The sequence below is a fragment of the Pristiophorus japonicus genome, chromosome 1 (assembly GCF_044704955.1).
Source record: "Pristiophorus japonicus isolate sPriJap1 chromosome 1, sPriJap1.hap1, whole genome shotgun sequence".
NCBI classification, from domain to species: Eukaryota; Metazoa; Chordata; class Chondrichthyes; family Pristiophoridae; genus Pristiophorus; species Pristiophorus japonicus.
The window spans coordinates 137,504,919-137,527,776 of NC_091977.1; the positions used below are offsets into that span (position 1 = coordinate 137,504,919).

Sequence of the window (22,858 nt, forward strand, 5' to 3'; positions counted from 1 at the left end):
TTTTAAAAGATTGTGGATTGCTAGAACAAGGAAAAGATTTCCACAGTTTAGAACCGCTCCGAAAAAACAAGTTATAGCAAATCAGTGTGATGAAACTGGATTTCAACACAATAAATTGATTCACCTGAGGATAACTATAAGCTTGAAAATTGCAACCTTCAATGAAATGTAGGGTTTGATTTTACGCCCCAGGCAGGAATACAGCAACTCGAGTGGCCGACCCATCTGGGAGTGGCAACAGGAATGTTCAGCCAATTTTTAAAAAATTCATTCACAGGATATGGATGTCGCCGGCAAAGCAAGCATTTATTGCCCATCCCTAATTCTTCTTGAGAAGGTGGTCATGAGCCGTCTTCTTGAACCGCTGCAGGCCATGTAGTGAAGGTACTCCCACAGTGCTGTTAGGGAGGGAGTTAAAGGATTTTGACCCAGCAGCAATGAAGGAATGGCGATATATTTCCAAGTCAGGATTGTGTGTGACTTGGAGGGGAACTTGCAGGTGCTGGTGTTCGCATGCACCTGCTTCCCTTTTTCTTCTAGTGGTAGAGGTCGTGAGTTTGAGAGGTGCCGTCGAAGAAGCCTTGATGAGTTGCTGCAGTGCATCTTAAATGTTACACACTGCAGCCACAGTACGTTGGTGGTGGAGGGAGTGAATGTTTAAGATGGTGGATGGGGTGCCAATCAAGTTGGCTCCTTTGTCCTGGATGGTGTTGAGCTTCTTGAGTGTTGTTGGAGCTGCACTCAGCCAAGCAAGTAGAGAGTATTCATCACATGCCTGACATGTGCCTTGTCGATAGTGGGAAGGTTTTGGGGAATCAGGAGGTGAGTTACTCTGCAGAATATACCAGCCTCCAACCCACTCTTGTAGTCACAGTATTTATGTGGCTGGTCCAGTTAAGTTTCTGGTCAATATTGACCCACCAGGGTGCTAATGGTGGGAGATCTGCCAACGGTAATGTCGTTGGATGTCAAGGCGAGGTGGTTCGGCTTTCGCTTGTTGGAGATAATCATTGCCTGGCAATTGTGTGACGTGAATATTATCAGTTATCAGACCAAGTTGGAATGTTGTCCAGGTCTTGCTGCAGTATCTGCGAGAAACCATCAGTGGCAGGTCGGGGCCATAAAAGGAGCGGCGTGCGGCCCAGGGAGCAGCGTGGAGGCAGGCCACTACAAGGTACAGCACGAGCTGGTGCAGGAGGGCAACGGCAGTGAAGAGTGACGCCAGCAAAGTCCAGGTCGGTGATTGGTGCGTGGGCAGATGCAGCAGGAGCGGCGAGAGACTGGAGGGATATGATTGGGGCCCAGGGGAGGCGTGGTTTCGGGGCCAGGGGCCCAGGGGCCCAGGGGCAGCACGGGCCAGCCCACACTGCGATATCTGTGCGCATTAGGTCCGTGCAGCAGAGCAGGTCTCCAGTTGTCTTGGGTAATCCTTGTCACTGGACCAAGACCTAGCTCTGACAAGCCCGTGTGGTGGCTGGTGTGCAACGGCCACCACACATCAAAAAAATCCACACACAGGCATCTTCCACCCTTGAGAATGTAGTTCGGGTTCTTCATTCGAAACACCTGTGAACTCATCCTTTTTTTGGTTTGGAAGCAAGTCATTCTCGTTTCAAGGAACTGCCTCTGTTGATGATGATCTGAGGTGTTGCGAATGAAACTGAATATTGTGCAATCCCCAGCAAACAGTCCCACTTCTGACCCTATGATGGAGGGAAAGTCATTGATAAAGCAGCTGAAGATGGTGTGGCCTCCTGCAGCAACATGCAACATCCTGGGGCTGAGATGATTGCCAACCATTTTCCTTTGTGGTAGGAATGACTCTAGCCTGTGGAGAGTTTTCCCCGATTTCCAATAACTTAAATTTTACTCGGGCTCCTTGATGGCACACTCTCTCAAATGTTGCATTGATGTCAAGAGCAGTCACTCTCACCTCATCTCTGGAATTCAGCTCTTTTGTCCAGGTTTTGGCCAAGGATGTAATGTCGACCCCAACCGAGTGGTCCTTACGGAACCCAAACTGAGCATTGATGAGCAGGTTATTGGTGAGTAAGTGCCTCTTGATAGCACTGTCGATGACACCTCCATCACTTTGCTGATGATTGAAAGTTGACTGATGGGGCAGTAATGGATTGGATTTGTCCTGCTTTTTGTGGCTATGATGTACGTACGCAATTTTTCACTTCGTTGGGAAGATGTCAGTGTTGTAGCTGTACTGTAACAGCTTGGTTAGAAGTGTAGCTAGTTCTGGAGCACAAGACTTCATCCTGACAGCTGGATTGTTGTCATGGCCCATAGCCTTTGCTGTATCCAGTGCACGCATCCATTTCTTGATATCACATGGAGTGAATCAAATTGACTGGAGACTAGCTTCTGTGATGGTGGGACCTCAGGAGGAAGCCGAGATGGATCATCCACTTGGCACTTCTGGCTGAAGATGGTTGCAAACACTTCAGCCTTGTTGTTTGCACTCACATGCTCGGCTCTGTCCTCATTGAGGCAGGGGATGTTCATGGAGCCTCCTCCTCCTGTTAGTTGTTTAATTGTCCACCACCATTCATGACTGGATGTGGCAGGAAGGCAGAGCTTTGATCTGATCCAGTGGCTTCTGCTGTTCAGCATGCACATAGTCCCGTGCTGTAGCTTCCCCAGGTTGTCACCTCATTTTTAGGTAAACCTGGTGCTGCTCCTGGCATGCTCTTCTACATTCCTCATTGAGCCATGGTTGGTCCCCTGGCTGGATAGTAATGGTGGAGTGAAGGATATGCTGGACCATGAGGTTAGAGATTGTGGTGGAATACAATTCTGTTGCTGCTGATGACCCACAGCACCTCATGGATGCCCAGTTTTGAGCGGCTAGATCTGTTCTGCATCTATCCCATTCAGCATGATGATAGTGCCACATAACATGCTGGAGGTTGTTCACAGCGTGAAGACAGGACTTTTTTTCAGGTTAAAATGGCAGATGAGGTCCCAGTAACAGTTGTCTCTACTGTCTGCAATTTAGAGTTGCAGTGTGTCAGATCGGAGCAAGGAAGGACTGGGTAAGACCCCCACTCCATTCAAATATTTCTCTTAGAATGACTGTCTGGTCGAGTAGTGGAGGCAAGAGAGTGAGGGGTAGAAATCGGACCTCGACTCTGCAAGGCCTCATTTGGGATGTGCGCTCTTCATCCAGCACTAGTGTTAGCTGTGGCACAGTGGGTAGGGCAGCATCTGTGGAGAGAAAACAGAGTTAAAGTTTTGGGTCGATGTCCTTTCGTCAGACTCGAGAGTGTTCAGAAAGAATTGACTAATGTTTTTCTAACTCCTGTCATCACCATTTGAATTTGGGCCATCATCCCTTTTTGTCTCCCTAATCTCTCCTGTCTTCCAACCTATCACAGACCCTCCCTTTTGTTCTTTCTTCCCCTCCCCCTTTCAGTACTTGTTAAGAATCCGTTCTTTCCGAACACTCTCCAGTCTGACGAAGTGTCATCAACCCGAAACGTTAACTCTGTTTTTCTCTCCACAGATTCTGCCTGACCTGCTGAGATTTCCAGCATTTTCTGTTTTTATTCCAGATTCCAGCATCCACAGTATTTTGCTTTTGTATTGGGTCCTAGCTATGCCTACCTTTTCGTGGGATATGTGGAACATTCTTTGTTCCAGTCCTATTCGGGTCCCCTCCCTCACCTCTTTTTCTGTATCGGTGCTGTTTCCTGATCTCGCCCTGAAGTTGAAAATTTCAATCACTTTGCATCCAATTTCCACCCTTCCTTCACCTTCACATGGTCCATTTCCGACTCTTCCCTTCCCTTCCTCAACTTCTCTATCTCCATTTCTGGGGATAGGCTTTCAACCAATATCCACTATAAGCCCACTGACTCCCACAGCTACCTGGATTACACTTCCTCCCACCCCGCATCCTGTAAGGACTCCATTCCATTCTCCCAGTTTCTCCATCACATCTGCTCGCCTGACGACGGCACCTTTCACACTAGTGCCTCTGACATGTCTTCCTTTTTCCTCAACTGAGGATTCCTCTCCGCCATGGTTAACATGACCCTCAACTGTGTCCGTTATATTTCCCGTACCTCTACTCTCACCCCTTCTCCTCCCTCTCAGAACCACAACAGGGTTCCCTTTGTCCTCACCTTTCACCCCTCTAACCTCCACATTCAATGGATCATCCTCAGCCATTTCTACCACCTCCAGCACAATCCCACCACCAATCACATCTTCCCCTACCCTCCCCTCTCAGCGTTCCAAGGGACCGCTCCCTCCGCGACACCCTGGTCCATTCCGCAGTCACCCCCAGCACCCCTCCCCTTCCCATGGCACCGTCCCGTGCAAGGTGCAGGAGATGCAACACTTGCCATTTTACCTCCTCCCTTCCCATTATCCAGGGCCCCAAATACTCCTTCCAGGTGAAACAGCGATTTACTTGTACTTCTTTCAACTTAGTATACTGTATTCACTGCTCCTGATGTGGTCTCCTCTACATTGGGGAGACCAAATGTAGAGTGGGTTACCGCTTTGCTGAACACCTCCGTTCAGTCCATAAGTGTGACCCTGAGCTTCTGGTCGCCTGTCACTTTCATTCTCCACTCCAATCCCACTCTGATATCTCCATCCTTGGACTCCTCCACTGTTCCAATGAAGCTCAACGCAAGCTTGAGGAACAGCACTTCATCTTTCGTTTAGGCACTTTACAGCCTTCTGGACTCAACATTAAATGTAACAATTTCAGAGCATAACCTCTGGCCATCTTTGGCTCCCTTCCGCCCCCCACCCTCCTTATGTTTTTTTCTTTTCTTCTTTTTTCTCTTTGTCTCTAATGGCAGCTGGTCATTGCTCTGCAAATCACACCCTATCCAACTTAACATTTTTCTAACCTCTGTCATTATCATTTCAATTCGGCTATCATCCCTTTTGTCTCTCTAATCTCATCTACCTTCCACCCTTTCACAGACCTTCCCTTTTGTTCTTTCTTCCCCTCCCCTTTCAGTGCTTAAGAATCTGTTCTTTTCAAACATTCGGCAGTTCTGACGAAGGATCGTCGACCCGAAACGTCAACCTTGTTTTTCTCTCCACAGATGCTGCCTTACCTGCTGAGATTTCCAGCATTCTCTGTTTTTAGTTCAGATTCCAGCATCTGCAGTATTTTGCTTTTATATTACTTAAAGCTAACCTGCTGCTCTTAAATGCAGTCTGGACCTTTTAAAGGTGAGCTGCCTTCTGCTTTTAAAAAATGGTAAAAATGCTTCAGCACAAACACAAAAAGCTCAACAGGCGAGGAAAAGGGCACCCAGGGTCTTGCACACAGCACTCGAGGCCTTTGTGCAGGGGTGAACACTCAAAGAGCGGTCCTTTTCGCGCAAGGGACCAGGAGACCCTCCAGAAAGAAGGATGTGGACCAGATCACCGAGACAGTCATTGTCCACAGTGTTGCCCCAAGGATATAGCTCCAGTGCCCAAAAGAAGCTTCATGACCTCAGATGAGTGGTCAAGGTCAGTGAATGCATCTTCAAAAGCCATCTCCTACCAACTGCACCACTAGCCTAACACACGGCTAAATGCATGCCCCCTCCCCATCATTCACCAACCAACAATCTCTACCAAACATGAGGCACACCTCACATGCCTAGCTTCACCTTACTCCCTTGGAGGTGTTCATTAACCATCCAAGGCCTTGCAAGTGTCCAGCAGCACTCACTACATACTTTTAACATGTTTTTCAGAAAGCCACTAATTCAATAAAATCCAAAAAATCTAGTTCAGTAGCTTAAATGCAAACTTACCTGAAAGATTTGTGTGTCCCTTTAAGAGGTGCTGACAGCACCTCTGTAAGTCTGCTGAATGCTGTGTTTTCATGGTGAACTTGGGACCCAGCACTGAGGTCCAAGTTCAACGAGGAGAAGTTAAGTTAACGTTGCACGCCGACTGACATCACCTCTCTGTAAATTTGTAGCTCTTATCGGCAGTGCTGCTCGGCCTCGGAAAATGGCAGGCACCACAGAACCTGTCACCATCTGGTGAAAGAGTGGTGGCCGCTTTCTATTCACTGCTTTTTGATGGTAACTGGTGGCATAAAGCTCCTGAATCTTTAGCCCTTTGTGTCCACCTCGCATTACTTGCTTTCCCACCTAGCTTTGTATGTTCAGCAAAGTTGGATACATTACACTCAGTCCCTTCATCGAAGTCATTAATATAGATTTTAATTAGCTGAGACACAAGTAATGATCCTTGCGGCACCCCACTAGTTACAACCTGCCAACCGGAAAATTACCTGTTTATCCCTACTCTCTGTTTTCTGTGCATTAACTGATCCTCTATGCATGGTAATATATTATTCCAACCCCATGAGCCCTTATCTTGCTATAACAATCTTGTATGTGGCTACCTTAACAAATGCCTTTTGGAAATCCAAATATACTACATCCACTGGTTCCCCTTTATCTACCCTATTAGTTACATCCTCAAAAAGAATCTAATAAATTTGTTAAATACGATTTCTCTTTCAAAAAACCATATCGATTTTACCTAATCATATTATGCTTTTCTAAGTACCCTGTAACCACTTCCTTAATAATGGATTCCAGCATTTTTCTGTTGACTGATGTCAGGCTAACTGGCCTGTAGTTCTCGGCTTTCTTTCTCCCTCTTTTCCTAAATAGCGAGATTACATTTGCTACCTTCCAAGCCGCTGGGACTGTTCTAGAATCTAGGAAATTTTGGAAGAGCACCACCAATGCATCCACTATCTCTACAGTCACCTCTTTTAGAACCCGAGGATGTAGGCCGTCAGGTCCAGGGGATTTGTCAGCTTTTAGTCTCGCTAGTTTCTCAAGTACTTTTTCTCTACTGATCTTCATTACTTTAAGTTCCTCACTCATTAGTCCCTTGGTTCCCCGCTATTTTTGGCATACTTTTTGTGTCTTCTACTGTGAAGACGGATATAAAATATGTGTTTAAATTCTCTGCTATTTCTTTATTTCCCTTTATAATTTCATTTGTCTCAGCCTCCAGGGGACCAATTTTTACTTTTGTTACTCCCTTCCATTTTACATACTTGTAGAAGCTCTTGCAATCTGTTTTATATTCCTTGCTAATTTACTCTCATATTCTATTATCTTTCTTTTTATCAATTTTTTGGTCTTTCTTTACTGGTTTCGAAAGCTCTACCAATCTTTAGGCGTACTACTATTTTTTGCAACATTATAAGCCTCTTCTTTTAATATACTATTCTAACTTCTTTAGTTAGCCATGGATGGATTTATTTTCCCATGGAGTTTTTATTTCTTAATGGAATGCATATTCATTGAGAATTTTAGAATATTTATTTAAATGTTTGCCACTGCTTAGCTACCATCATATCTTTTAATCTAATTCTCCAATCTATCTTAGCCAACACGCCCCTCGTACCTATGTAATTGGCTTTAATTAAGTTTAAGACTCCAGTTTTGGACAAGTATTTCACACTCAAGTTCAATGTGAAATTCTATCTTTATGATCACTCTTCCCCAGAGGATCCTTTACTATGCAATTACTAATTAACCCTGTCTCGCTACACATAAAAGTTCCCTGATTGGCTCCATGATGTATTATTTTAGGTAATGGTCTCGAGTGCATTCCATGAACTCATCCTCCAGACTACCTTTGCCAATTTAATTTGCCCAGTCTATATGAAAATTAATGTCCCACACAATTATTGCATTACCTTTGTTACAAGCTCCTATTATTTATTGATTAATACTCAGTCCAATGGTATAGCTACTGTTAGTGGACCTATAAACTACTCTCACCAGTGTTTTCTCCTCCTTGTTATTTCTTATCTCCATCCATACTGAACCTACTTCCAGATCTTCCGAACTACTGTTCTTATGTCATCGTTTTTTATCAGAGCTACCTGCTTGTTTTTTTATGACGTCAAGTTCACAACCTTGGTCACCTTCCAACCACAGCTCTGTAATGATTGTTAGATCAAACCCATTTATCTCTATTTGTACTAGTAATTCATCTATCTTGTTATGAATGCTTTGTGCATTCAGATAAAGAGCCTTCAATTTTAACTTTTTACCATTATTCCCTGCTTTCACCTTATTCGCTGATACACTATTACCTTTAAACTCTCTGTCCCTTCATGTCACACTCTACTTATCTTTACCCACACCACTACACTGCTCCATTGCCTTTTCTTTTCTCTTTAGATTTCTAATTTCCCCTCATTGACCCCTCCCCCCACCCCTTTAGTTTAATGCCCTATCTACAGCCCTAATTATTTGATTCACCAGGACACTGGTCCCAGCCTGGTTTAAGTGGAGCATGCCCCAATGGAACAGCTCTTTCTTTCCCCATTAATGATGCCAGTGCCCCATGAATCTAATCCCCTTCATCTCAAACCACGCTTTGAGCCAAGCATTTAACTCTCTGATCGACTTGTCCTTATGCCAATTTGCACGTGGCTCAGGTAACAATCCAGAGATTAGTACCTTTCAGGTAATCACTGTAACATCATTGTTTCCTTGTCTTACACATGCCTTCAACTGAGTAATCTTATTCCAAATGCTTCCAGCATTCACATATAGGCATTTAATATCAATATTTATCTTTTTCTTTAATTGCTTGTGAGGTCTCTTTTTTGTGACTTAGCTTTAGTATAAATGCAGTTCCCAAAGTGCACCCCCTTACTTCCCAGGAGTCACAGATAGAAAGACCGAACAGTCAAAACAAAATGATTCTTTTCACTAAACCTCATATGTAGATAAGTTTAGTTACCTCACACAATCTGATAGTTCAGGATTTACAATGCTGTAACAGCTCTTTAAAATTTCATAGTGCCACCTTTTTAATGGGAATAGCTTGCGCACATCCTGACTGGCACTAGACCCAGAAATTGGGTTGCAACTCTTAATATCATCACAATTTGAAAATAACATATTTGCATAGTAGTGTATCCCTGAGGTGCAGTGCGATAGAGAACCACCATGTATCAGGATGTTCATGGGCAGCACCATTCAAGTGGAGACCCAGCGTTATGGGTCTCTGCCCAGTTTACTCTGCCTATGTTACAAGTGCTCCTGGGCTCTAGAGGCAGGCAAGTCGGCCCAAGTTTGTTGATATAATCTTCAATTTATTAAATTACTTTTACTGCCTTACTTTGAGCAGTTAGAAGTGCTCACATCAGCATTTCTCTTGCGCTGTTTCAGCCATATATAAGACAATGTAAACAATGGAACTAGACCCATTCTAATGAGTATTCATTCACCACTAATCAGACATTTTATAAATTGAAGCCCTTTTTTTATGATGGCAATGTTTTAGTTTAAGTTCTACAAGACTTACATCCACGAGCCATCTCCCAGGATCGACACTGTAAATCCAACTCCCGCAAACATGGTGCTGGTCTCTTGGAATTAAAACTAAAGCAGTATTTGTATAAATTGGCCTTTCTGTAAGGCTCCTTATTAAACAAAGATGAGCAGAAAAATCACTGGTCCTTTCAATTTCTCCCAGGGGATCACGATTGCATTTTTTCCTTGAAAATTATCAATTTCTCAACAGACAAAAAATGTCATTTTTAGTAGTTATTATTGTTTGTACATACTCTTATGAATGACCATTACAACTTTCTTTCTTTGGAGAAATAACAAGAGAGAATAAATAAAGAAAGTGCAGTGGATGTGGTTTATTGAATTTTCAAAAAGCATTTAATAAAATAGAACATAAGAAATGTTTTGCAAAGATAAGGGTAAGGTAGTCATATAGATAGAGAGATGGTTAGAGGGCATAAAGTAGTGTCGGGGAAAAAGAAAGTTTCTCAGAAAAATGTGGTGATTCACAGAGATTTGTGTGGCTTGCTCTTATTCACCATACGTAATCTGGATTTAGGGATTGAGGGAACCTGTTAAGGAGGGGGTACTCCAAATTATGATGAGGACATAGGTAAGCTATCAGGGCAGAAATATAGGTGGCAGATGCATTTCAATGTAGAAAAATGTGAAGTAATGCACCTTGGAAGCAAAAATAATGAAAGAAAATAGACTTTAAATAGTAATGTTTTAATGGAATGTAGGAGCAGAGTGACCTTGGTATATAAGTACCCAAGTCATTAAAGATGACAGCACAAGTATAGAAGGCCATAAGAAAACAAATTAATTCCTTTATCTAGAGTCATAGGTAACCAAAGCAAGGGGAAAATTTTGAACCTATAAGACCATAAAAGTTGCAGTGTATATTTTGGGCGTTGCATTATAGCAAGAACCTAAAAACAATGGAAAAGATGCAGCATACATTTACTAGGATGCCACCAGGGACAAGAGGTTACAGTATGAAGAGAAACAGCTGAGAAGATAATGGAGTGACCTGATATGATTGTGAAGGGTTGTGATAAGGTGAACAGTGATAGAATGTTTTCATCGGCTGGTAAGACAGTAACCAGAGGGCAACATTTAAAGGCAGAAATAACTTGTATTTATATAGCACTTTTCAAATTCTTGTAATGTTCCAAGGTGCTTCACAGTCAATTAATTACTTTATCACCACAGATGTAATGTAGGCAAACATTGCAGTCAATCTTTGCTCATCAAGGTCCCCAAACAGCAAATGAGATAAATAGACAATCAATTTGTTTAGGTGATGTTTGTTGAGGGATAAATGTTTGCGAGAACAGCAGAACAATTCCCCAATGCCATGGGATCTTTTACATCCACCGGAATAGACAAGAGGGGGTCTTGCTTTAAGCATCTCATACAAAAGATGGCACTTCTGATAATGTAGCCCTCCTTTAACATTGCACTGAGGTATCAACCTAATTTATGTACTTGAGTCCTTGAGTGGGATTTGAATCCATGAACTGCTGACTCAGAGGTGATAATGCTAACATGAGGGGCAGATTGGTGGTAAACCCAGGCTGACAGCTTAAGATCACAAAGCAGAATCCATAAATTCTTTTAAAAGGGCATTATTTGCTTGATAAGAAGTATAGTATATAAAAGGGTTTGGGGAATGAGTAGGAAAATAGGATTAGACGACATGACTCACTGGGAAATGTGTAAGATTCTGAAGGGGATTGCCAGGGTCGATGCTGAGAGGGTGTATCCCCTGGCTGAGAGTCTAGTACTAGGGCATAGTCACAGGATAAGGGGTCGGCCATTTATCACTGAGATGAGGACAAATTTCTTCATTCAGAGGGTTGTGAATCTTTGCAATTCTCTACCTCAACGGGTTTTGAATTCTGAATCGTTGAATATATTCAAGGCTGAGATGGATAGATTTTTGGACTCTAAGGGAATCAGGGGTTGGGGATGGTGCAGGAAAGTAGAGTTGAGGTCGAAGATTAGCCATGATCTTATTGAAAATATAAGGAGCAATTTTCTACTTTTGGAAACCGAGCATCGTACATATTGGAATATTAGGCAAAGAGGATTGCCTGCCTGCTATACAGCCTGTCCAATGTTCTTGCCATTAATTTAACATCGAATTTACATAGAATATATAGCACAGAGACTGGCCATTTGGCCCAACCAGTCTATGCCGGCATTTATGCTCCACTCGAGCCTCCTCCCATCCTTACTCATCTAACTCTATCAGCATAACCCTCTATTCCCTTCTCCCTCATATGCTTATCTAGCTTCCCCTTAAATGCATCTATACTATTCGCCTCAATTACTCCCTATGTTAGCAAGTTCCACATTCTTACCACTCTCTGGGTAAAGAGGTTTCTTCTGGATTCCGTACTTGATTTCTTGGTGACTGGAAAGTCGGGCAGACTGCTTAATGGGCACGCTTTCCACTGTACCTAATATTCTGATATATATTCCTGCTGTGTGTTGCTATGCACCAAATGGGGAGAATTACTCCCATCAATGAAACATCTGAACAGTTAAATCATTCCCTTTTGTCAAGCTGTTCTCTAGGTCTATAATTCACATTAAACTCCCTGATAAAGATTATCCACTTGTGTATGTAAAACATTTTTCAGAATATCTAAACCATTGCATTACTGTGGGATTATAGAGAATAGTTTCCCCTGGTGAAAAGAAATGCATTGTCAGCATGTGTGCTATGTTCATGTTGAACTGCAGCAAAAGGCTTCCTAAATACTGGAGTTCAAACATATACACATCTAACAGGTACTCACAGCTGGGTTATGTTAATGCTTAATATTTATATGTCATGTAAAACACTCTGTTCCAAATTTGGATGGAGTGCAAGACACAGCAGCAGGCGCTAATTTATTTATCACTGAGCACAAGTTACTCAGCAGGCATCACACTCTTACATGGTACAATATGCTGCTGAAATTACTCTTTACACAGCAGCATACAGAGTAATGGACCCATCATTAGTAATGGACCCCTGACATTTGGCAGGCTAGAGCTTGGATTTCATTACATTCATGTCTTGCACAAGGCCAACACTTTGTCCAAGTAGCCTTAGTTCCCATAGGATATTTGAAATTCCATTGCACTAGTTATCCTCAGGAACATCAGGAACATGAGAAATTAGGCTGGATAGCTCTTTTTCAACCAGGATAAACACGATGGGCTGAATGGCTTCCTTCTGTACTGTAAATTTCTATGATTCTATGAACAATATAGTGAGACTCTACTACTTGTGAAGTAAAAATGTCTTAATAATCACCACAATAATTTAATATGCACACAATTAAGACAAATTGTGATTTTGGAATGTAATATTTATTCCAATTCTTTTTTCCAGAACTTTGTCCAAAGATTCCATTTATAAAGTTAGCATCAGAATGACTACAATGGGCTCATCGCTCAAAGAATCCTCAACATGGGTCTCTCTCTGGAACATTAACCACTATGGAAATAGATGATGGTCCCACAATCCACAGGCACTGGTGTCAGAGGACCTAATAGGATCTGCATGGTGACATCCTAGAGCTGTGAGCAGGAGGAGGACTGTTTGCTTCTGACTCATATGGGGGGGGGGGGGATTTTAAACTAAAAAATGGGTGGATTGGGGCATGGGGATAGTTAATGTTAAGTCTTGAATAAAGAGTCAGACCAGATACTGCAAGCTCAAAGTAAGGTGTGACTGTAGTCCTTTATTACAGATCTCAGAGTGCCTCTCCACCTATGAGGCCTCCTTATATCCAGGTGCTCCCAAGGGATTGTGGGATCCCTTGGGACTCCAGGGGATAAGCCCTCTGGTGGTTAGACATGGTATTTACAGGTTTATATACAAAACAACACTCCCCCCGCCCCACCCATCCCAAGTCAATCGTTTAACGATTTACAATGTGAGTCAATCTGGGGCCATCCTTTCCCTGGTTGATCGACTCGGTGCAAATGCTGGTTTTGGTGAGTCGTTTGTTGGGCCCTCGCTGGGCTGCTGCGCAGCTGGCCTTGCTGGGTTGCTGGGGGTGGGGAGTCCTGCTGGGCTGCTACGGGTGATGGGTTCTGCTTCATGGTCAACCACTGGGTCAGTTGCCACTTGTGTGTGTGTTGGAGGGTCGAAAAAGGTGGAGTCTATTGTGGGTTGTTCTGGATAGTCTGTAAATCTGAGTTTGATTTGGTCCAAGTGTTTCCTGCAGGTGAGTCCATTTAAGAGTTTGACCACAAACACCCTACTCCCCTCTTTGACCAAAACAGTGCCAGGAAGCCACTTGGGATCTTGTCCATAGTACAAACAAATAACGGAACATTTCTCTCAATTTCACGTGTCACATTTGCGCGATCATGATATGTATTCTGTTGAAGCCGCCTGCTCTCTAACTGTTTGTGTAGATCAGTGTGTACTAACGAGAGCCTTGTCTTGAGTGCCCTTTTCATGAGCAGTTCAGCGGGAGGGACCCCAGTGAACGTGTGGGGTCTTCTGCGGTAACTAAGCAGGTCTCGGGATAAGCGAGTCTGCAGTGAGCCTTCAGTTACGCTTTTCAAGCTCTGCTTGATTGTTTGAACTGCTCATTCTGCCTGACAGTCGGACGCTGGTTTAAATGGGGCAGATGTGACATGTTTGATCCCATTGCGGGTCATGAACTCCTTGAACTTGGCACTGGTAAAGCACAGCCCATTGTCACTTACAAGGACATCAGGCAGGCCGTGCGTGGCAAACATGGCCCGTAGGCTTTCAATGGTGGCAGCGGACGTGCTTGCCGACATTATCACACATTCAATCCATTTGGAGTACGCATCTACAACCACTAAGAAAATTTTTCCCAAGAATGGGCCTGCATAGTCGACATGGAACCTGAACCACGGTTTGGAGGGCCAGGACCATAAACTTAGTGGCGCCTCCCTGGGTGCATTGCTTAACTGTGAACATGTGTTACAGTAGTGTACGCAGGACTCTAAGTCTGCATCGATACCGGGCCACCACACGTGGGATCTGGTTATTGCTTTCATCATTACGATGTCTGGGTGGGTGCTGTGGAGATCACTAATGAAAGTGTACCTGCCCTTTTTTGGCACCCCTACCCGATTACCCCATAGGAGGCAGTCTGCCTGTATAGACATTTCATCTTTGCGCTGCTGGTACAGCTTTATTTCCTCCTGCATCTCCAATGGGACACGAGACCAATTCCCGTGGACACACAGTTTTTTACTAAGGACAGTAAGGGGTCCTGGCTCGACCAGGTTCTAATCTGTCGGGTGGTAACAGGTGATTGCTCACTCTCGAATGCTGCCATTCCCATGATTAAATCTGTGGGCTGTGCCATCTCCACCCCTGTGGTGGGCAATGGCAGCCTACTGAGAGCATCGGCACACTTTTCTGTGCCTGGCCTGTGGCGGAGGGCGTAATTTTATGCGGACAACGTGAGCGCCCATCTCTAGATGCATTCGTATTTATCCCCTTGCTTTCAGAAAAGAGGGATATAAGTGGCTTATGGTCAGTTTCCAATTCAAATTTGAGCCTGAACAGATATTGATACATTTTCTTTACCCTGTAAACACACGCTAACGCTTCTTTTTCGATCATATTGTAGGCCCTCTCGGCCTTAGACAGGCTTCTGGATGCATAAGCAACTGGTTGCAATTTCCCAAATTCATTAACTTGTTGCAATACACACCCGACCCCGTACGACGACACATCACATGCTAGTACCAAACATTTACATCGATCGTACAACACAAGCAATATGTTTGAACATAACAGCTTCCTAGTTTTCTCAAAGGCATGTTCTTGGCTTTTACCCCATACCCATTCATCTCCTTTGTGCAGTAAAGAGTTCAGGGGCTCTAACAATGTGCTAAGACCCGGTAAGAAGTTACCAAAATAGTTCAGGAGTCCAAGAAACGACCGCAGCTCCATCACGTTCTGTGGTCTTGGTATGTTTTTATTGCCTCCGTCTTCGAATCGGTGGGCCTGATGCTATTCGCCGCGATTCTTCTCCCCAGGAACTCCACTTCAGGCACCTGGAAAACGCACTTCGAACATTTTAGCCTGAGCCCCCCACGATTAAGCCGACTAAGGAACTCCTCCAGGTTCTGCAGATGCTCGACGGTGTCCCGACCTGTAACTAAGATGTCGTCCTGGAAGACCACAGTGCACGGGACCGACTTCAGCAAGCTTTCCATGTTCCTCTGGAATATCGCCGCGGCCGATCAAATCCCAAACAGGCATCTGTTGTAAATGAAGAGATCTTTGTGCATGTTGATGCATGTGAGGCCTTTTGGTGATTCCTCCAGCTCCTGCGTCATGTAGGCCGAGGTCAAGTCCAACTTCGTGAATGTTTTCCCTCCTGCCAGCGTCGCAAATAGGTCGTTTGCCTTCGGTAGCGGGTATTGATCCTGCAGTGAGAAACGATTGATAGTTACTTTATAATCACCACAGATTCTGACGATGCCGACTCCCTTGAGGACTGGAACAATCGGACTGGCCCACTCATTAAATTCGATCGGCGAAATTATTCCTTCTCGTTGCAGCCTATCCAGTTCGATCTCCACCCTCTCTCTCATCAGGTAAGGTATCGCTCTCGCCTTGTGATGGACAGGTCGAGTCCCCGGAATCAAATGGATCTGCGCTTTTGCTCCTCGGAACTTCCCGATGCCTGGTTCGAACAGCGAGGGGAACTTGTTTAGGACCTGGGCACTTGAAGTGTCATCGACGGACGAAAGCGCTCGGATGTCATCCCAGTTCCAGCGTATTTTTCCCAGCCAGCTCCTGCCGAACAGCGTGGGGCCATCGCCCGGTACCACCCAGAGTGATAACTCATGCACCGCTCCATCGTAGGAGACCTTTACGGTAGCACTGGCGATTATCGGAATCAGTTCCTTTGTGTATGTTCTCAGTTTAGTACGAATGGGAGTCAGGACTGGCCTTGAGGCCTTGCTGCACCACAATTTATCAAAAGTCTTTTTGCTCATTATGGACTGGCTTGCACCCGTGTCCTGCCCCATGGACACCGGGAGTCCACTTAATTCAACCTTCAGCATTATCAGGGGACACTTTATGGTAAATGTGTGCACTCCATATACCTCTGCCTCCTCGGTCTGAGGCTCTGGTTCATTGTGATCCACTGTGGATCTGTCCTCCTCTGCAACATGGTGGTTTGCAGGATTAGCAGTGTTATATATGTAAACTTGTATGAACTTTGTACAGCCAACAGAGGGCTCATCCCCTGGTGTCCCAAGGGATCCCATAATCCCTTGGGAGCAGAAGTACTTAAGGAGGCCTCACAGGCTGGAGAGGCACTCTGGAGACCTGCAATAAAAGACTATGGTCACACTTTACTTTGAGCTCACAGTATCCAGTCAGAGTCTTTATTCATACATAAAAATTGGCGACGAGATACAAATGACGAACCCAATGATGCGGAGAACAGTGGGCATCCTGGAGAAATTCTCAGAAGGAGATGATTGTGAAACCTTCGTGGAGCAACTCGACCAATACTTCATGGCCAACGAGCTGGAAAGAGAAACGAACACTGCCAAACGAAGGGCGATTCTCCTCACCATCTGCATGGCACCAACGTACGGCCTCATGAAAAACCTGCTTGCTCCAGAAAAACCCACAGAGAAAGCGTACGATGATATGTGCACACTGGTCCTGGAGCATCTGAACCCAAAGGAAAGCGTTCTGATGGCAAGGTACCAGTTCTACACCTACAAAAGATCTGAAGGCCAGGAGGTGGCGAGTTATGTCACTGAGCTAAGAGGCCTTGTAGGACATTGAGAATTTGAAGGACATTTGGAGCACATGCTCAGAGACTTTTTTGTACTTGGCATTGGCCATGAAATTATACTTTGCAAACTGTTGATTGCAGAGACCCCAACCTTGAGTAAGGCCATCGCGATAGCCCAGACGTTCATTGCCACCAGTGCTGCTGCAAATACTGTGAACAAAGTGATGTTGTTTTCAAATCACAATGTACAGGGCAGGCCCCAAATGCCTGCAGCTGCATGTCCGTAGATGTCTCAGGGTCCACCATCAAGGGTGATGAATGCAAGGCCATTAACACCTTGTTGGCGCTGCGGGGGTGATCATCGTTTCCATTCATGCCGCTTCAAAGGGTACGTTTGCAAGGGCTGTGGAACAATGGGACATCTCCAACTTATGTGCATGCGAGCTGCAAATCCTGTTACTCCTGCAAACCACCATGTTGCAGAGGAGGACAGGCCCAAGGCGGATCACGACGAACCAGAGCCTCAGACCGAGGAGGCAGAGGTATATGGGGTGCACACATTCACCACAAAGTGCCGATAATGCTGAAGGTTGAACTAAATGGACTCCCGGTGTCAATGGAGCTGGACACAGGAATGAGCCAGTCCATTATGAGGAAAATTGTGGTGCAGCAAGGCCTCAGGGCCAGTCTTGACTCCAATTCGCACAAAACTGAAAACTTACACAAAGGAACTGATTCCCATAATCGGCAGTGCTACTGTAAAAGTCTCCTATGATGGAGTGGTGCACAATCTACCACTTGTGCACTGCTGCTCGGCCGGAGCTGGCTGGGAAAGGTATGCTGGAACTGGGATGACGTCTGCGTGCTCTCGTCCGCTGACGACACTTCGTGTCCCTAGGTCTTAAATAAGTTCCCTTTGCTGTTTGAACCAGGCATTGGGAAGTTCCAAGGAGCAAAAGGGCAGATCCACCTAATTCCGGGGGCATGACCCATCGATTACAAGGTGAGAGCAGTACCGTACATGGTGAGAGGGTGGCGATCGAGCTGGACCGGCTGCAAAGAGAGGGCATAATTTCACTGATCGAATTAAACGAGTGGGCCAGTCCGATCGTTCCTGTCCTCAAGGGAGATGGCACCATCAGAATTTGTGGTGATTACAAAGTAACTATCAATCATTTCTCCCTGCAGGATCAATACCCACTACCAAAGGCCGATGACCTTTTTGCTACGCTGGCGGGAGGAAAGACGTTCACGAAGCTGGACTTGACCTTGGCCTACATGACGCAGGAGCTGGAGGAATCATCGAAGGTCCTCACCTGCATCAACACGCACAAAGGTCTCTTCATTTATAACAGATGCCCATTTGAAATTTAATCAGCGGCGGCAATATTCCAGAGAAATATGAAAAGCTTACTGAAGTTGGTCCCGCGCACGGTGGTCTTCCAGGACAACATTTTGCTTACAGGTCAGGACACAAGTGAGCATCTGCAGAACCTGAAGGACTCAACCGTGTGGGGCTCAGGTTAAAATGCTCAAAGTGCGTTTTCCTGGCGCGTGAAGTGCAGTTCCTGGGGAGAAGAATCGCGGCGGATGGCATCAGGCCCACCGATTCGAAGATGGAGGCAATCAAGAACGCATCGAGGCCACACAACATGATGGAACTGCAGTCATTTCTAGGACTCCTGAACTATTTTGGTAACTTCTTACCGGGTCTCAGCACACTGTTAGAATCACTGCATGTCTTACTGCGTAAAGGAGACGAATGGGTATGGGGCAAAAACCAAGAAAATGCCTTTGTAAAAGCTAGAAAATTGTTTTGTTCAAACAAATTGCTTGTGTTGTATGATCCATGTAAGTGTTTGGTACTAGCATGTGATGCGTCGTCATATGGCGTCGGGTATGTATTGCAACAAGCTAATGATTTTGGGAAATTGCAACTGGTTGTTTATGCATCCAGGAGTCTGTCGAAGGCTGAGAGAGCCTACAGCATGATTGAAAAAGAAGCGTTAGCATGTGTCTATGGGGTAAAGAAAATGCATCAATATCTGTTTGGGCTAAAATTTGAATTGGAAACTGACCATAAGCCACTGATATCCCTGTTTTCCGAAAGTAAGGGGATAAATACTAATGCATCGGCCCGCATCCAGAGATGGGCGCTCATGTTGTCCACGTACAACTACGCCATCCGCCACAGGTCAGGCACAGAAAACTGTGCCGATGCTCTCAGTCGGCTGCCATTGCCCACCACGAGGGTGGAAATGGTGCAGCCCACAGACTTAGTCATGGTTATTGTAGCGTATGTAGGCACCTTGAGCAATGACTCCATGAGGCAGGGTATGATACTTAAACTGTGTCGACCTGTAGTCCTTTATTTGCAGCTCCTGAATGATGACAACAAGCTGTGAGTTTCCTTTTATACTGGGTTACCTGTCGTGTGCAGGCAACCCCTAGGTCTCCAGCAGCAACACCCTCTGGTGTACCGGTGAGGTGTGTATAGTATAAGATGCATTCGATGTGGCATAACAGTGTTACAGACATCACACAGTAAACAGGTGTGCATACACAACAGTTATGGAAGCATCTGAGAGTGAGAAATCACCCATTACAGCCCGAAAGATTGGAACCTGAACGAGCCACGATCCCTTACTGTCCATGGTAAAAAAACTGTGTGCTTCAAGGGAGCTGGTCCAGTGTCCCAGTGGAAATGCAGGAAGAGATAAAGCCATTCCAGGGGCTCAAAGATGAAATGTCTATACAGGCAGATTGCCTTCTGTGGGGAAATCGGGTAGTGGTCCCCAAGAAGGACAGAGACATCTTCATCAGTAACCTCCACAGTACCCACCCCCAGTATTGTAATGATGAAAGCGATAGCCAGATCCCACGCGTGATGGCCCGGTATCGATGCGGACTTAGAGAGCTGTGTGCACAGATGTAACACATGCTCGCAGTTAAGTAATGCACCCAGGGAGGAGCCACTAAGTTTATGGTCTTGGCCCTCCAAAGTGTGGTCTAGGGTCCATGTCAACTATGCAGGCCCGTTCTTGGGTAAAATGTTCCTTGTGGTTGTAGATGCGTACTCCAAATGGATTGAATGTGAGATAATGTCAGCAGGCACATCCGCTGCCACCACTGAAAGCCTGTGGGCCATGTATGCCACACACGGGTTACCCGATGTCCTTGTGAGCAACAACGGGCCATGTTTTACCAGTGCGGAGTTCAAAGAATTCATGACCCGCAACGGGATCAAACATGTCACATCTGCCCTGTTCAAACCAGCATCCAATGGTCAGGCAGAGAGAGCAGTGCAAATGATAAGCAAGGCTCGAAGAGGGTAACTGAAAGCTCACTGCCGACTCGCCTATCCCGAGTCCTGCTCAGATACCGCACGAGACCCCACTCACTCACTGGGATTCCACCTGCTGATAAAAAGGGCACTTAAGACAAGGCTCTCATTCATTCACCCTGATCCACATGAACAGATAGAGAACAGGCAGCTTCAACAAGTACATATCATGATAGCGCAAATGTGTCACGCGAAATTGAAATCAATGCTCCTGTATTTGTATTGAATTATGGACAAGGTCCAAGTGGCTTCCTGGCACTGCTGTGGCCAAAGAGGGAAGCAGGATGTTTCAAATGGACTCATTAACGGAAACACTTGGACCAAATCAAACTCAGATTCATGGACTATCCTGAGCAACCCACTTTGGATCCTACCTTCTTTCACCCTCCAACATACACACCAGTGGCAACCGACACTGCGGTTGGCCACGAAGCAGAACCCATCATCCACAGCAGCCCAGCAGGACTCACCACACCAGGCAACCCAGCAAGGCCAGCTGCACAGCAGCCCAGCGAGGGCCCAACAGACGGTTCACCAATACCAGCATCTGCACCGAGATGATCAACCAGGGAAAGAAGGGCCCCAGATTGTCTCACCTTATAAATAGATACACTGTTGACTTTGTGGGGGACTGTTGTTATATATGTAAACTTGTATATACTTTGTACAGTCACCAGAGGGCTCATCCCCTGGAGTCCCAAGGGTTCCAATAATCCATTGGGAGCACAGGTACTTAAGGAGGCCTCACAGGTTGGAGAGGCACTCTGGAGACTTGCAATAAAAGACTACAGTCACACTTTACTTTGAGCTCACAGTATCCAGTCAGACTCTTTATTCATACATAACAAGCAGGATTTGCAGCTCGCCTGCACATACGTTGGAGGTGTCCCATTGTTCCACAGCCCTTGCAAATGTATCCTGAAGTGGCATGAATGGAAACGATGATCAGCCCCGCAGCGCCAACAAGGTGTTAATGGCCTTGTATTCACCACCCTTGATGGTGGACTCTGAGTCATCTGCGGACGTGCAGCTGCAGGTGTGTAAGTCCTGCCCTGTACATTTCAATTCGAAAACAACGTTACTTTATTCACAGTGCTTGCAGCAGCACTCGTGTGCTAAGAAATGAGTTTGGTATTGTCACTGATGGCGATAAACGCCTGGGCTATCGCTATGGCTTCACTCAAGGTTGGGGTCTCTACAGTCAAAAGTTTGCGAAGTATTACTTCATGGCCAATGCCAAGTACAAAGAAGTCCCTAAGCATGTGTTCCAAGTGTCCTTCAAATTCGCAATGTCCTGCAAGGCGCCTTAGCTCGGCGACGTAGCTTGCCACTTCCTGGCCTTTAGACCTCTTGTACATGTAGAACCGATACCTTGTCATCAGAATGCTTTCCTTCGAGTTTAGATGCTCGCGGACCAGTGTGCACAACTCATCGTCCTACTTGTCTGTGGGTTTCGCTGGAGCGAGCAGGTTTTTCATGAGGCCATACATTGATGCCCCGCAAACGGTGAGGAGGATCGCCCTTCGTTTGGCAGCATTCCCTTCCTTCTCCTTCCAGCTCGTTGGCCATGAAGTATTGGTCGAGTCGCTCCACGAAGGTTTCCCAATCATCTCCCTCCGAAAATTTCTCGAGGATGCCCACAGTTCTCTGCATTGTTGCGGTGGGGTTCGTCATTTGTATCCCGTTGCCAATTGTTAAGTCTTGAACAAAGAGTCAGACCAGATACTGCAAGCTCAAAGTAAGGTGTGACCGTAGTCCTTTATTGCAGATCTCAGAGTGCCTCTCCAGCCTGTGAGGCCTCCTTATATCCAGGTGCTCCCAAGGGATTGTGGGATCCCTTGGGACTCCAGGGGATAAGCCCTCTAGTGTTTAGACATGGTAATTACAGGTTTACATACATAACAGTTAAAGTGTTAAAAATGTGAATGCTGACCTGAACCCGCAGGAGAGGGGGCGTACAGCTAATCGGCTGTCAGGAGGCAGGTCGTCTATTTACTTGGAAGCCTCTTTAACCTCCATTTTGTCGTTAATTTAGCTGGACAGGTTTTGCACAACTCATGAAATCTGACCAGCTAATGCAAGGCCAGGACTGCTGCATCAAGGAGGTAAGTGTCTTTAAATGTATCTCCTGGATCCAGGGTCCCTACCGAACCTACCCCCCCTCCCCCACAAGGACTCCGAGCACCCTTCGCGAGTCCTCCCCCCACCCCTGCCAGGCCACCAATGCCCCCAGACCTCCGACTGCCCCCCCAAAAGCCTCCGCGTCTCCCCCCCACCGCCCATGAGCCGTTGCCTTCACACTGCTCGTATTCCTCACGATCCGATCCTCCCACCACTTGTCTGGCCGGCCGGCAATCTTCTACGGACCCCTCCCAATGCTCCTCTGGCCAGCCGGTGATCTTCTTCGGACTTCACCCCCACCCCCCCGCCGACCCTTC

General features: G+C 45.7%; 1 protein-coding gene across 1 annotated transcript in view; it reads right to left on the reverse strand.

Moving 5' to 3' along the window:
- prr16 (proline rich 16) overlaps positions 1–22,858 on the reverse strand; it is a 236,922-nt gene that overhangs the window by 79,283 nt on the left and 134,781 nt on the right. The window lies entirely within an intron of this gene.